This window comes from Pinus tabuliformis, chromosome J (assembly GCF_031772625.1).
Source record: "Pinus tabuliformis cultivar Carrire ecotype Pingquan chromosome J, CPIR1, whole genome shotgun sequence".
Taxonomy (NCBI): domain Eukaryota; kingdom Viridiplantae; phylum Streptophyta; class Pinopsida; order Pinales; family Pinaceae; genus Pinus; species Pinus tabuliformis.
The window spans coordinates 118,472,820-118,487,277 of record NC_142295.1 but is presented as its reverse complement, the minus strand read 5'-3'; positions in this window follow the sequence as shown (position 1 = coordinate 118,487,277).

The following is a 14,458-nucleotide window of genomic DNA, read 5'->3' as shown; positions in this document are numbered from 1 at the left end:
ATAGTTACAACTGATAGCAATCTGATTCTCTAACACCTGTCCCTACTGAACTGAACATGCACTGACATGCAACTGAGTTAACTGATGTATTCTATAGTTGAATTATGAGTTAATAACTTGTGAATTAATTAATAACTAATTCACCCAACTCATCTCTAGTCTATTGATCAGTTAGACTAAATACAACTAGTTTAACAAGGCTAAACTGAACACAACTCTATCAACTGCACCTCCAATCCACTAAACTCAACTCACTTGAGTTCTAACTGAAGTCCTGCATGCAAATATTAGTCATCCCATAGGTAACCACGTATTTCCTTCTGGGACCTGCATGTACCACATCCGTAGCTCATCCTGAAGTGCTCCAAGAGGAGAAGATCAAGTTTATAGTCCAAATATTATTATGAGACAATAATATTTGACTTTTCTATTTTTGACAGCCAATCTAAAAATAGACTTTGATCACTCACACTGTGATCACTCACACTATGGTCACCCACACTGTGATCATCCACACTGTGATCACTCATACTGTGGTCACCCACACTGTGGTCACCCACATTGTGATCACTCATACTGTGATCAAAAATAGAACTTGCACCGTAATTTGCCTGCAGGCCCACTTAGTGAAGGCGACTCTTTTCACTAAGCTCCATCATCTTGTTGCATTCTCAACAAGCATTTCTTGTTGTACACTTTTCAACACTCCCTCTCAACAAGAAAGGCTTCCTCTCAAACCCGATCCTGTAACTCTAGAATGTTCTCCATGCAACACATATGGCCGGTCGACTTGCTCTGTCATCAAAGTCTCTGACTGCTATTGCCTCTGTCGACTAAAGACTCTCTATCTTTGTGCTCTTTAGTATCTGACTTCTCTAGCCTCTGTCACTTTGATCTTTGACTGCATCCGTGTTGCTGCTGGTTCTATCTCCCAGCATTGCATCCGCACTGCACCTCCCAACTGACCTCCCTGTTGGGCTAGAAACACCCTCTAATGCTGAAGCTCTACCTGCTGCTGACAAGTGCTCCCTCTCTGACATCTACGCTACTGCAACATCTCCATGCATCTCGCACCATTTCACACCTCTCTGTGCCACCTAGCACTATGCAAAACACTTGTGCCTCTCGCATTGCTGCAGCTTGCTAGCTATGCGCTGTCCTGGGATTCCTTGCACTGTCGCTCTCTCTGCCGCTCCATCCGCATCTGTCTCTACCCAATCAGTCAGTTCCTGCTACTACACATTTGGGGCTCCCGTAGCAAGGTCTCATCCAATAGGTTGGGTACCTCAAGGATCTTGCCCCTCCTCCTTTGGACGATCAATCCACGTCACCCCACCTCCTACCTGGAGGTATGGCTGCATGCGATCCCTCAGCTCACCTAGCTCGAAGTTTACCCCTATTGGAGGTCTCTGGATGAGTAGATGTCTCTACTCGATCTCCTCTTAGCTTCCCTTGTTGTGGCTCCTCCACAACCTCCTGAAGCTGCTGCACGAATCGTGGCTCCTCCACAATCGTCTGAGACTTCTTTTAGCTCTGCATGTCGAGAGGTAATGTATGCTCCCTCTCAACCACCAAGTCTCCATCATGACAATGAAAGCATCTCACCTTCGACTTCTCAACCTTCTTCCCATCATTGGAAGAACAAGATTCAGAAAGAGAAACCTTCTCCTTCCCCTTCTTCGCCTTACTTGCTACGGCACAGTTCTCCTCATCATGCATAGATGAAGAACTGTCTCTGGTGCTCTGTCTGATCTCCTCCTGCATCAAATCTGACCATGGTCGTTCCCAATTTGGCAGTTTCTCCCTTCCATTCACCGAGTCCTGGTAGCTATGCCAACTCTTAGGAAGGTCAAGGAGTGCTAGACTCACCATATTCTCATCCGACAGTCATCCCCACACTTCCTAGCTCATCCCGGCATTGGGTGAACTTCATGAGATACTGGGGCATACTGTCTCCATTCTCACACTTAATGTTTCTGAGTTTTATCTCTTGCTTTGGAATTAAATTCGAATTCCACCAGCTCAAAAACTCAACCACTTCCGATCTAGAATTCGTGAGAACAAAGTATTTCTTGTACAGAGATTGACTGTCTAGGCATTCACCGGATATCTCACCTTCCAAAAGAAGGATGAATCTAGAGGCTACCTGGCCCGATCACAGACTCTGCCTGAAGAAATAAAATGTAAACACTTTCTGAATAAAAGATCTGATGATCAATACAGCACTGATATCATGTAGAACTTCTTCTACAAATCAGCTAGCTGTGATACCATGTAGAAATTTTGAATAATACGACACATATTCACAGAGATTATCCTGATTATACACTTATAAGCGGAACATGCATAATACATAACCTCCTCTACGTTGATCATCAATTTACAGAAGCAGAAACATTCACAGGCGCACATAGAAGCATCAATCAAACATATCAACGCAGTATTTTCCCGGGGAAAGCATCTCGCTAAAAACCCCAACTATTTGTATATTATATTGATTGAGAAAATGTAACAATACATAGTACAATACTCATCCCAAGTACTCAGTACTATCTCCTCATGCTACACACAATACAGCTCAGATCTAATCTCCAAATCTCCCCCGCTGCTTGCCTGCCTCCACAGCTCAATACCTGCTCAAGAATTGATGAGAATGGCTTACCAAACTCGTATTTGACCTGCAAATAATCACTGACACTCTGTTGGACGTGAGCACAGGATACAATTCTTGATATTGGCCAATTCATTGGCATACTCAATCCCTCTGATTGTGCAAATCATCATGCACAACTATAGTCACAACTGATAGCAATCTGATCCTCTAACACCTATCCCTGCTGAACTGAACATGCACTGACATGCAACTGAGTTAACTGATGTATTCTATAGTTACATTATGAGTTAATAACTTGTGAATTAATTAATAACTAATTCACCCAACTCATCCCTAGTTTATTGATCAGTTAGACTAAATACAACTAGTTTAACAAGGCTAAACTGAACACAACTCCATCAACTGCACCTCCAGTCCACTAAAGTCAACTCACTTGAGTTCTAACTGAAGTCCTGCATGCAAATATTAGTCATCCCATAGGTAACCATGTATTTCCTTTTGGGATCTGCATGTACCACATCCGTAGCTCATCCTGAAGTGCTCCAAGAGAATAAGATCAAGTTTATAGTCCAAATATTATTATGAGACAATAATATTTGACTTTTCTATTTTTGACAGCCAGTCTAAAAATAGACTTTGATCACTCACACTGTGATCACTCACATTGTGGTCACCCACACTGTGATCATCCACACTGGGATCACTCATACTGTGGTCACCCACACTGTAGTCACCCACACTGTGGTCACCCACACTGTGATCACTCATACTGTGATCAAAAATAGAACTTGCGCCATAATTTGCCTACGGGCCCACTTAGTGAAGGCGACTCTTTTCACTAAGCTCCATCATCTTGTTGCATTCTCAACAAGCATTTCTTGTTGCACACTTTTCAACAATCCCGACAGCCTCCCATGGCGGATGAAAAGAAAGACAAGGGGACAGGAGATACTATCAAAATCTTTCTCAAAGAAGCCCTCGAGTGACAAATGAATGTGATGATGGACAAACTTTCCCAGATCCTTCAGCGGCTACTTAGAGGCAACGCATTGGCTTCCAGCAGCTACTCTGGAAATGCCACGCCCTTTAAGGAAAAAGTTAATTTTGAAATTCCCATATTCGAGGGTCAGATAGACGCAGATGCCATAGATAAATGGTTAAATCTGCTAAATGGTTATTTTTCTATTCATGAATTTTCGAGTCGGGAAAATATTGTTTTCGCTCCTCTCAAAGAAGCCTCCCATGTCAAGGACTGGTGGGAAACATATTGTGAGCAAAAGGATGAAAGTACAAACTCACTATTCTCAGCTGCACCCACTTGGAATTCCTTCCGGGATGCCATCAAGGAGCAGTACTACCCTGTCAAAAGCTATGAGGAAAAATACATAAAGTGGACAACGTTGCGGTAGGGACGTGACCAAGATGTGCCGAAGTTCACAAACATTTTTCATACCCTTCACACACAGTTGGGTATCAAAGATTATGAGCTACATCTGGTACTCAAATACCACGGCTACCTACACAGATACATCTAGGAAGAGATGGAGTTCCTGAACATCTCCTCACTCAGCACGGCGTACCGATACGCTGTCAAAATTGAGCAAAAGTTCAAACGGAAGAAGCGATACTTTTGATCTACAAATCCGAAGACCAAAGGACAAAGCCAAGGTGGGGTGACCCAAGACAACCCGTCAAAGCCACAAGAAGAGAGCAACACCATGAAGTTGAAGAAGGACACAGGAAAGTGATGTGATTTCCACAAGAGCCCCACTCACAACACAAGTGAGTGTTGGACCAAGCAGTCGTTGGTGGCTGAGTTGAAGGCTTCAGAATCAGATGCATGTTCTGACCTTGAGTTAGAACCCGACAAGGGGAATGGAAAAGGAAAGTAGATCATTGACGTGGAGCCCAACGTCACTATTGCCACCGCCAAGATCCAGAAGAATGAGCTTGAAGATCAAGAGGAGGGGAATCATCTTTTCCACTAAGAGATGTGGGTGAAGGGTTCACTGCTGCAATTCATTGTTGATAGTGGGAGCCAAAAGAACCTCATTTCAGCAGAGGTCGTGAAGCGGTTAGGCGTATCGACTACACAAAACCCACAACCGTATAGTATCGGGTGTCTTCACCAAGGACGAGATCTCCGAGTTTGCCAATAGAGCCACCTTCCTTACAGCATCAAACCCTTCACAGACGAGGTATTGTGTGATGTTACACCTATGGATGTTTGTGATGTACTATTAGGCCAGCCATACTTGTGGAGGCGACATGTTGTGTATGAGTCAAGGCCTCGTGTTGTCATTATTTCTTTGTGTAATTCATTATACAGGATATCGGAGGTAGCCCCACCTACTACCACCTCTTTGATCACTTCCAAGAAAGGCAGCAAGCTCATTTCCCAGACTAGGAAATTCATTTTCTATCTGGTTCGCTCCCAAAGTAAGGGGAAGATCATCACCACATCCATGACCTCCGCGAAGGGTTCCTCCAAGAAACAGCACAACAAATGGATATGGTCATGACAGAACACAGGAACAACTTCTCCTCACCCACATGGGTACCACTCAAGCTTTAGGTGGGCAACAAAGTCTGGTTGCATCTGCCGAAAAAACGCCTTACAAGAGCCCATCAGAAGCTCCGACCATGCCGACATGGTCCTTACACCATTACCAAGGCTGTGGGAAATAATGCCTTGGAGCATAGCATTCCTCCATTCCTTCGCATGCACCAAGTGTTCAATGTGTATCGCCCTCAACCATGCTTCCCACCATTATTGGACACATCCAAGATTGCAGAACAGCTCACCAGGGACCAAGTTTAGCAGATGAAGGAACTCAATGTAATGGGGACCATTGCTTCCTAAGGGGGGAGAAATGATCTAGGTGGATTTTGGTGGCCACCCACCTATTCCACTTGGACCCCCACAACTATCTCTTTCATTTTTTCAGTTGCTGTAATTGTAGCACAATTTACTATTTTTAGCAGTTTTTCAGGTCTTGAACTTCCGGAGCCGTTTTGAGGCCCTAAACGATGTTTTTTGGGAACTCTCGGAGAAAAATGGGACCATGGACCAATGTTTCTCTTCCCAAAGTTGTAGTTCTCAGATAGATATTTCTAACAAGCTATTGCACGCATCAAATGAAGATCGGGTGCCAAAGTTACGACCCCGGGAAGTTGATGTACCAACTTACCCAAAAAACAAGGCCCACAATTTGTCGTTTCATATTCTAGGGTTATGTTTTGGGATGTTAAGGGTTTTCCATTGTTTATAAACAATAAATAGACCTTCGAGTCTCATTGTAACATAGTTCATAGGCATGTAGCTGCCACATTTCTTCTCAGAGATAAGCTACCATTGCCCCAGCTGGTTTATCTCCATTTCTGTTTGTAAGCATATTTCAGTATTTCACATTAATGAAATGAAGTATTATTTCCACTGCATCTTTGTGTTTACGGTTATCTCTTTAATTTTTTGCATTCCTATTTAAATCTGGATCACCCAGGTACTTGTGAGGGATGATGAACCACCAGGAGTTGCCTTAGAGATGAAGTTTTGGTGCTTGACTCACTGATCAACCACCTAGAGAGGTGAACTCTTTACCCATCAATAGCTTATTCACTAATGAAAATTCCCTTGATGTGGACTCCCTTCTCCTGAAAGTGACCCAAGACTCTCTTCTCCTAAAAGTGAGCCAAAATGTTCAGAGATTAAATTGGCAAATTAAATCTCTTAATTTTAATTGTCAATTTGAGCTTGTAAGCACAAGTTGTCTTGTGCTTTCTTTGTTTAGTTCTAGATTATATTTTTAACATTTCCTTAGAATGATTAGCGGGGTAATAAAAACATATATACTTTCAAACTTAAAAGAAATCAAACACCTAACTAACATAAGCAAACCCAACAATCAAATTTAATCTAGAGACTTTAGAAATCTTTACGAACTCTGCCTAGCATTAAAATATGAACTCAACAGGCTACCGAGCTATTTACTATTGATTTCAAGTGATGAAAATGAACTCCTAATCACACAAGACTCAATCAATCAAAACACTCAAATTCTGGTTCTAACTCTTTCAGTTTACACTCAAAAGAAATAAAGATCCACTACTTCTAATAGCAATTCAATCTTGAGAAGAATCTTCGGCAAAAATCACATAGAGATAATTTTGTCGACGCGTTTCGAACCAACCAGTGTGGTTCATCGTGAGGACAAGTTGAATGAGAAAATCTTGCAATGCATTATAAATAGATCGGGAAGAATATCCAGGTAACGGCTAGAATCATGATTCAGGCTGGTACCTAGATATTCTGCCCGATCTATTTATAATGCATTGCAAGATCTGCTCATTCAACTTGTCCTCATGATGAACCACACTGGTTGGTTCGAAACGCGTCGAAAAAATTATCTCTATGTTATTTTCGCCAAATATTCTTCTCAAAATTGATATGGATCATAGAAGCCTAAATTCTATAAGCAATTCAATCCTCACCCAAACAAGCAATCTATAACTAATGACTCGTTACCCTACTAACCTTTAACACCAAGGGTTTTGAAGTTAAGTATTGAAATGAACAACACTCTATTTCACTCTGTAACTCACTAATTTAATCTTATATTCTCAATCAAACCACCTACAGGTCCTAATTAATCATCTTAATGAGAACAATTTCAAGCATTTAGTCTACTCAGTACATAGAAATCCAATCAAACAATTCTGAGAAAATGTACTTTAAATCACCATGTAATCACACCACTCCTCACTTGCAAGTAACTCTATTTTAAATATATGTGCTTCTTGTTAAAATCCAATTGACATTAACTATGGGACATGTAATCAAGCACTCAATGAAACAGGGGAAATCAATTATCCAACTAAACTAATGAAATCAACTATCACATGAAACAGGGGAATTAATAATCCAACTAAACCAATGAAAGCAACTAATCACACAAAGCAAGGGAATTAATAATCCAACTAAACTAATGAAATCAACTAATCGCACAAAGCACTCTTTTGTATTCTGCGTTCAATCCACACAGTCTATTGATCAATCTAAGAATCTATTTGCCAAATGAAACTAGACTAAAGCGACAATAAATCATTCAACACTTCTAAAAGCAATGTTTTATTTGTATGTACACTTATGCAGATAACTTAATCATCAATCCAATCAACTTAAAATCAAACCGAATTTATGCCAATCACAGTGTTCAAACAATCAACAAGTATTTCCTTATGTCGCATTACCTGCAAAACAATTCAACAGAGAGTCAACCGATCCAGTTTTTAGAGGAAATGAAGAAACAATTTGGGAATAGAATAATCTAACTCTAATTAACTCGAATCCCATTCATCCCTGATCTCTGAAGATGTTATTCGATTTAAGTATTAAAAGTGATTTCGGCACTGTCAATGGATAAACAAACTCTTCTCAATCATGAAATGACCATGTAGTCTGGTAGATTCCATGCACATCTATGTCAATTGCAAATCAATATGATGGCAAGGTTCATGAGTAGAGCATAATGTTCTTCTGAGAGAAAAATGAGAATCACACAGAAATTTAGTTGCAGATTATGAAAACAAAGGGGTTTTTTAAAGCATCAATGCATCCGCATACTCTAAGCAACCAAACTAAGATAATTCTCATGCAACAAACCAAACTGAAACTAAATCACAGAGAATGAAGAACCGACTGTAACTAACACACAGAGTTACTGCTATGCAATGTGCAAAGCTAAACCGAGATGGGTGGGCTCGGCCACACCTGGGAGCTGACTAACTTGCAATAATGGAGAGATTTCGATTGCAATCAACTTGTCATCACTAGCAAATCACCAAACATTTAATTTGAATTCAACATTTTTTCGTTGCTCCCTTTCATATGCTTGTTGCTCTGCTTTTATACATGTTGTAGATTAATTACATTCTAAATGAAATGTGACAACAAACAAATTCATGCCATGTTTGACTTCTCTAAATGGCCTTCGGATGCTAATGGTTGATGTTGATGTTAATAGATGCATGGATGGAGGACAAGAACTTATCAAACCGTAACTGTGGCATAAAAATAGGTAGATTTGAATTTCAGTGTTTAAGCACAAATCTAGCTATTTTATATAAATTGGCCTCAGCGAAATCAACATATCTTCTAAACCATAAGGAATTTTAGAAAACGGTTTCAGGGTTAGTAAATTGGGTATACTGGGACCAAACCCATGTGCCATATTTTCTTCATTCGCCTTCACCTACACAAAAATCGAGGTGGAAGTGGGTAGTTTGAAAATTATAGCAGATTTGGTAAAATTTGTGAATTTCCTTCTAGAGACCCACATGAGTGACCTGGGTGCAATCCAAGTTATGGAAAGGTATTACAACATTATTTTTGACAATAACCTCTCTGAATTTCTCTGGAAGCATGTCGAAAGTATCAAAAGCCCCAAATTGGCCATTTTCATACTCTATTGGCTCATGAAGAAACTTGGCGATGGAACCCTGTCAAAATGAGCTTTAGCAAAACCGTCATTAGTAAATCATGTCATAATCATCTTTAATCATAGAAAATATAATAAAACCAATGATAATCAACCACGAGTCATAGGATGTGATTTGGCGATAAATGATGGAATTATGGTACAGAACGGGTTAAATACTTAAGGTTTTAGGGTATGAATGGTGATATTGCATGATGAAAACATGGGCATTTTCGAGGCCCATCAGGTCCCCAAGGTCAGTTTTGGGGTTAAAATAAGCCAAGTTTTGATGTAATTGTTGTAAGTAATGTAAAGTCTCCATGATTTGTAGATGTGGAGTGCATACATGATTAGGAGTCAAAGGGGTTCTAGCCCCTTGTTTATGTAAAATTTGAGTCGGTTTTGAGATCCACCCATGGTCCATGGGCAATGGGATTGTATGTAAAAGGCTATAAATAGGTGTGTCTTAGAGAGTTTAAGGCATAGCATGATGGATAATGAATGAAATCTTGGAAGTCTTAGCGCAGAAAAGTGGGTCAGATAGGAGAGAAAGGCTCTGCAACTGAGTGCGCAGAGGTCTAGGTAGAGTCCGTAGTTGAGTGCACGGATCCCTGCAACTGAGTGCACAGGGAAGTTTTGAGTATGTATTCTAAACTGGAAATCAATAAAGAAGTTGTTTCTGGAGAAATATTGTGTATATATGTTTATCTCTGTTTATTTATGCTTGTGATATATGCTGCTAATAAATAATGTGTTATGAAATATTGATCTAAATGCACCTGATCCTATTGAATACATGTTAAATAATGTACGCAAGCATATTTATGTAAGTTTGCAAAGAATGTGATAAGTTTTTTTATGTTTATTAAATAATTAAGTAGATATGCGTGAGCTCTGATCTAGGTTTTATTTTTGGTGCGTGGAAGTGGATGAATAAACTATTAAGGTTCCGCAAATACCGAACGTGCCCCTTCGCAAAGATCTGAAGGCTGTTTTAACAGAGTTGCATTACGGATCCCTAAGGGCTAATAGGTCTGTGTGGAGGAAGATCTAGGGCACTAAAGGATATCACACTGATCTCTGGATGCAGAAACTTGGTTCCAACATCCCCCCATACTGCTTTGGGTGACACTATAGCCTGCACTACACAAGTTGTTATCGAAAGGGCCAGTAGTGTAGGGTATTGTTGGTGCAACTAACTCTGAACCTGGTTTAAGACCCCCTTAAGCCAACAAATAGTTATGTTTCCAGGACTCCAATTTCCTTAAGGAGATGTGTGATGTTGCATCACTGGAATCTGAAAAAGAAAGAATTTGAGAAGCGATTGGATACAAAAAACCATGAATTCGCGGCACGGGAAAATAAGAATTTGCACCTGTCAAAGCACTAGTGGTTGGATAGGTATTTGAATATGGAAATACACAAAATTTTCTTCTGCACCTTCTTGATTGAATTATATGAGTGGTTAGCTAAGTTGGTAGACATCCAAGGAAGGTGGAAGCTTGACGGTCCAATAGTGTAGACTCTGGAGCTAGTGTGAATATTGGAAGCTTTTGAAGATAAGATCGTGCAGCCTATCAATCACTAGCTCAATCGAATTATAGTAGGATTTTTCACAGAGTTCGTGGTTGATACCTCTATCAACTACAACGAAGCAAAGTGAAGATTTTTCAAGGGTTCACGAGGTAAGTATTTAAGATCTTTGAATACTTGGATTAATATGTTGTTGTGTGAAAAAACAGTTATGACATTCCCTTTATATTCGGATCTATGGAAAGTGGATGAATATTTAGAAATCCCAAAGGATCAAGACCGAAGTATAGTCCCTTGATTGGATCCCCTGTGAGTGACAACGAGGGGGAAAAACAAACTTTGTCTCGAAGCACTGTTCAGTTAATCACTCACAGGTTTCCTCAAATACATCATCCATCCACTCCATGATCCAGGTCCTGGTGTGAAGAAGGACCCTTCCAAGACCTTTTATGATCCGAATTGGATCCTAAACACTCTCTAAGTTTTCATAAACTCTTTCAAGTTATGCCAAAAGATTCAAGTCTTAGAAAGGTCAAGCTATCAGAAGAAATCCTCGTGACAGTTGCAATTTGTGATCAACGCAGAGTGTTGAGCTATGGAAATCGTACGGTTTTGCCATTTATTTCATCATCCTTTCCTTTAATTATATCCCCTTTATATTCTAAAGATATTCATATATCAAGGGATTATAGTAAAAACTAGGGAACTATTTATTATTACAATTTAGCTAATGATTGTCTTTTCTCATGCAGGAAAAAGATGAAATGGGAAAACTATTGTTCCCTACCCAAGAGAAGGAAAAAGACAAAGTAGAGTAACTATTGTTCCCTCACCAGAAAGAAGTGTATAGGCAGCAAGCCAAGGATGGAATGCGTAGTTATGGATAAGAGCAGAGAAGATCACAGCATCAGCGCAAAAGACAAAGAGCTAACTAAAGATGGAAGATTGAGTGGATCTCTCAGGATCTCTTGATCCTGAGGGATCACTGTTACTATTCTATCCGCTGTTACTATTTTATCCGCCTGGCCATTATAAAAGTGATAGCGATTGTAAAGAATGAGAGGAGATTATTCAGAAATTATTTTTGTATTTTTACTTTGATCATCGACTCTCGTTGTTGAAATAGCGTACGAACTGGCAGTAACCATTTTTCATATGATTAACATATAATATAGTTGTTGTTTCTTCTTTCATACTGAAGTAATCCGACGGTATTCACTAGCGGCTAAGGGCCCGACCCTAGTGGATTCACTTGTTGTTCTTGTATCATTCCTTTATGATTTCTGCCATGTGATGGTTTGGTTTCATTTCTATATATTGTAGTCACATCGGTTTACTATTTTTTATTTCCAGACTTAATGAATTGATCTGTTTTATATGCTATAATTGAATTGCGTTGCTATTCATTTCCCTCATAACAAGATCACTACTTTTTGCAAGTATATTGTTGTGTTGTTCATTTTACTTACAAAGCTTCATTGTTCATTTCAGTAACTTAGCTTTGTTGTTCATTGTAGTTACATAAGTTTTGTTGTTCATTTCTATTATATGGTGTTGCTACTCATTTACTTTCTGCAATCATTTAGGTTTGTCTTTTAGAATTTTTACACTTAGCATAATTATCTCATTTTGATCAGTTGCAGTAGCATTATTGATTTAATTCATTGCCATTTCCAATTATTTATTTAGTGTGGTGTGTGTGAGATCAACAACTGTAAAGAACATTGGCTATTACTATCAAAGCTCTTAGATTGAGGATCTTATTTATGCTTAATCTAGTTTACATCAGTTAAACAAGGAATGATTTATTGCAACTGTATCCTTGACTGCTAATTGCTATTACTTTGTCAAATAAATGATTTAGTTTCAGAGCATTGAGTTTCCTTTAATTGCAAGTGAGTTTTATTTAAAGCATCTATTTACTCTTGTATTTGAAAGCACTGTACTACAATTTAGAAACATTACTCTTCAGTAAATAGCCGCCACAAATTGTGTACACTCTTGAAATAGAAAAAATCTTTCTCGGATTGATAACTAATGTGAAGATAATTAGGAGTTAAAAAGACACCTTTTATACCTCAACATTTTGGTGCAGTTGTCGGCGAGAGTGTAGCCATTTCTAAAGAGTGGTGTGCATCTGATGGGTGCCTGTTAGGAAAGAGTTGGGTATTAAAAATGGAAGGTAAGAACCTACGTACGGAGCATGTAAAAGCCCTGCTCCCCCACGCGCTTTCCAACAGGATTGTTAAAGAACTTAGGGTAGAAATAAATATTTGAGTGGTGTGTATGACTAAGAAGAAAAAACTTGAAAATAATCCAAAACCACTACCCAAACCCAACAAAGCTAAGGGATCGGTGACCCTTGGTTGATCAACCTTCATAGAATATATCATTAATAAATCCGAATCACAGCCATCAGTAGGCCCTAGAAAAGTTTCTTCTAGACAACCTATTGGCTCCCTTCGGGCCACAGAATGACTATTTGTAGCCTTTGCTGAGGTGCACAGCAAAATAGAAGAAAATGAGCAAGATTTTCAAGAAATTGAGAATTCTCGCCCAATTTCTTTACAAGAATGGAATTCTAGTAATCTCCATGAAGGAGGAGGAGAAACAGGGGAAACAGAAGAGCCAAGATCCCCTCTTGAAATAATTCAAACACTCAGCAGCCTAGATAAGGGGAGTGTTGTTAAGTTTATCCAAAACGAAGCAGGAGAACCTAAGGAGCCAAGATCCCCCCAGGTAGTAGTTCAGCAAGGAACACTCATTATCCCAGACCAAGGAAGTGTTGTTAAGCTCATTCCTATTCCTTCTAGTTATCCTAGGAATAACTCTCTAGAAATCCCAAAAGGGTATTGGCACATATTTAATTAAATCGCCCAGAACCAACAAACACCTCAAACCTCCACACTGCAGTATCCCATCGTGGACACCACAGTTAATGCACCTATGAAGGCCATTCCTCTCCAAAATATTCCTACATTCCATGGCCTAACATCAGAGGATCCAGATGCATTTTTGTTTGAGTTTGATGTATTATGTCGGGGGTATGGCTATACCACCAATCCCCAAAAACTAAAATAATTTCCCTCCACATTAAAAGGAGCAGCTTTACGATGGTTTATGGGGTTAGGTGGGGGCATTATAAACGACTGGGATCAGATGAAAACTACTTTTCTAAATAAATATCAAGACTATTGCAGATCCAGAGAATTAAAGGATGAGATATTGCAAATGACACCAAGACCTAGTGAAACACTGGAGGAATATGTAGAATGCTTTCAATAAAATCTCGAGATATCTCCTTATGCATCTTTACCCTTGCCTGAAAATGTGTTAAAAACTACACTAATTAAAGGGATGAAAGAACAATGGATTGAAACATTAAACATTATGGGTAAAGGTGACATATATCAAGAAAATTTTACTAACATCATTGATTTGTGTATCAGGAGTTCAAGAGGCAACACAAGACTAAAGCCAGCAGAATGTGACATGATCACAAGGGATAACAAGATCTCCGGTGAAGGTATAATCTGTGCAGAAATCAACAATCTAATAGAAGATTTCAAAATTGATAGTTTAGGAACTTTGACAACACAGTTGGACATTATGCAAGCTAAACAAAAGCAAGCAAAAGCGTAACAAAATTTGGCGATATTCTACCCTAGATGGAGAAAGAAACATAGCCACAAAGAGTGCCCGCTGGATACAGTCAAAATCTGTGCTATTTATATGAAAGATCACGCCACAGAAAGCTGCCCATCACTCCCAAGACTAAAAGCAGTCTACAAAGAAGCAGAAGAAGAAACGGAACCAATTTACCAACTAAATCAGC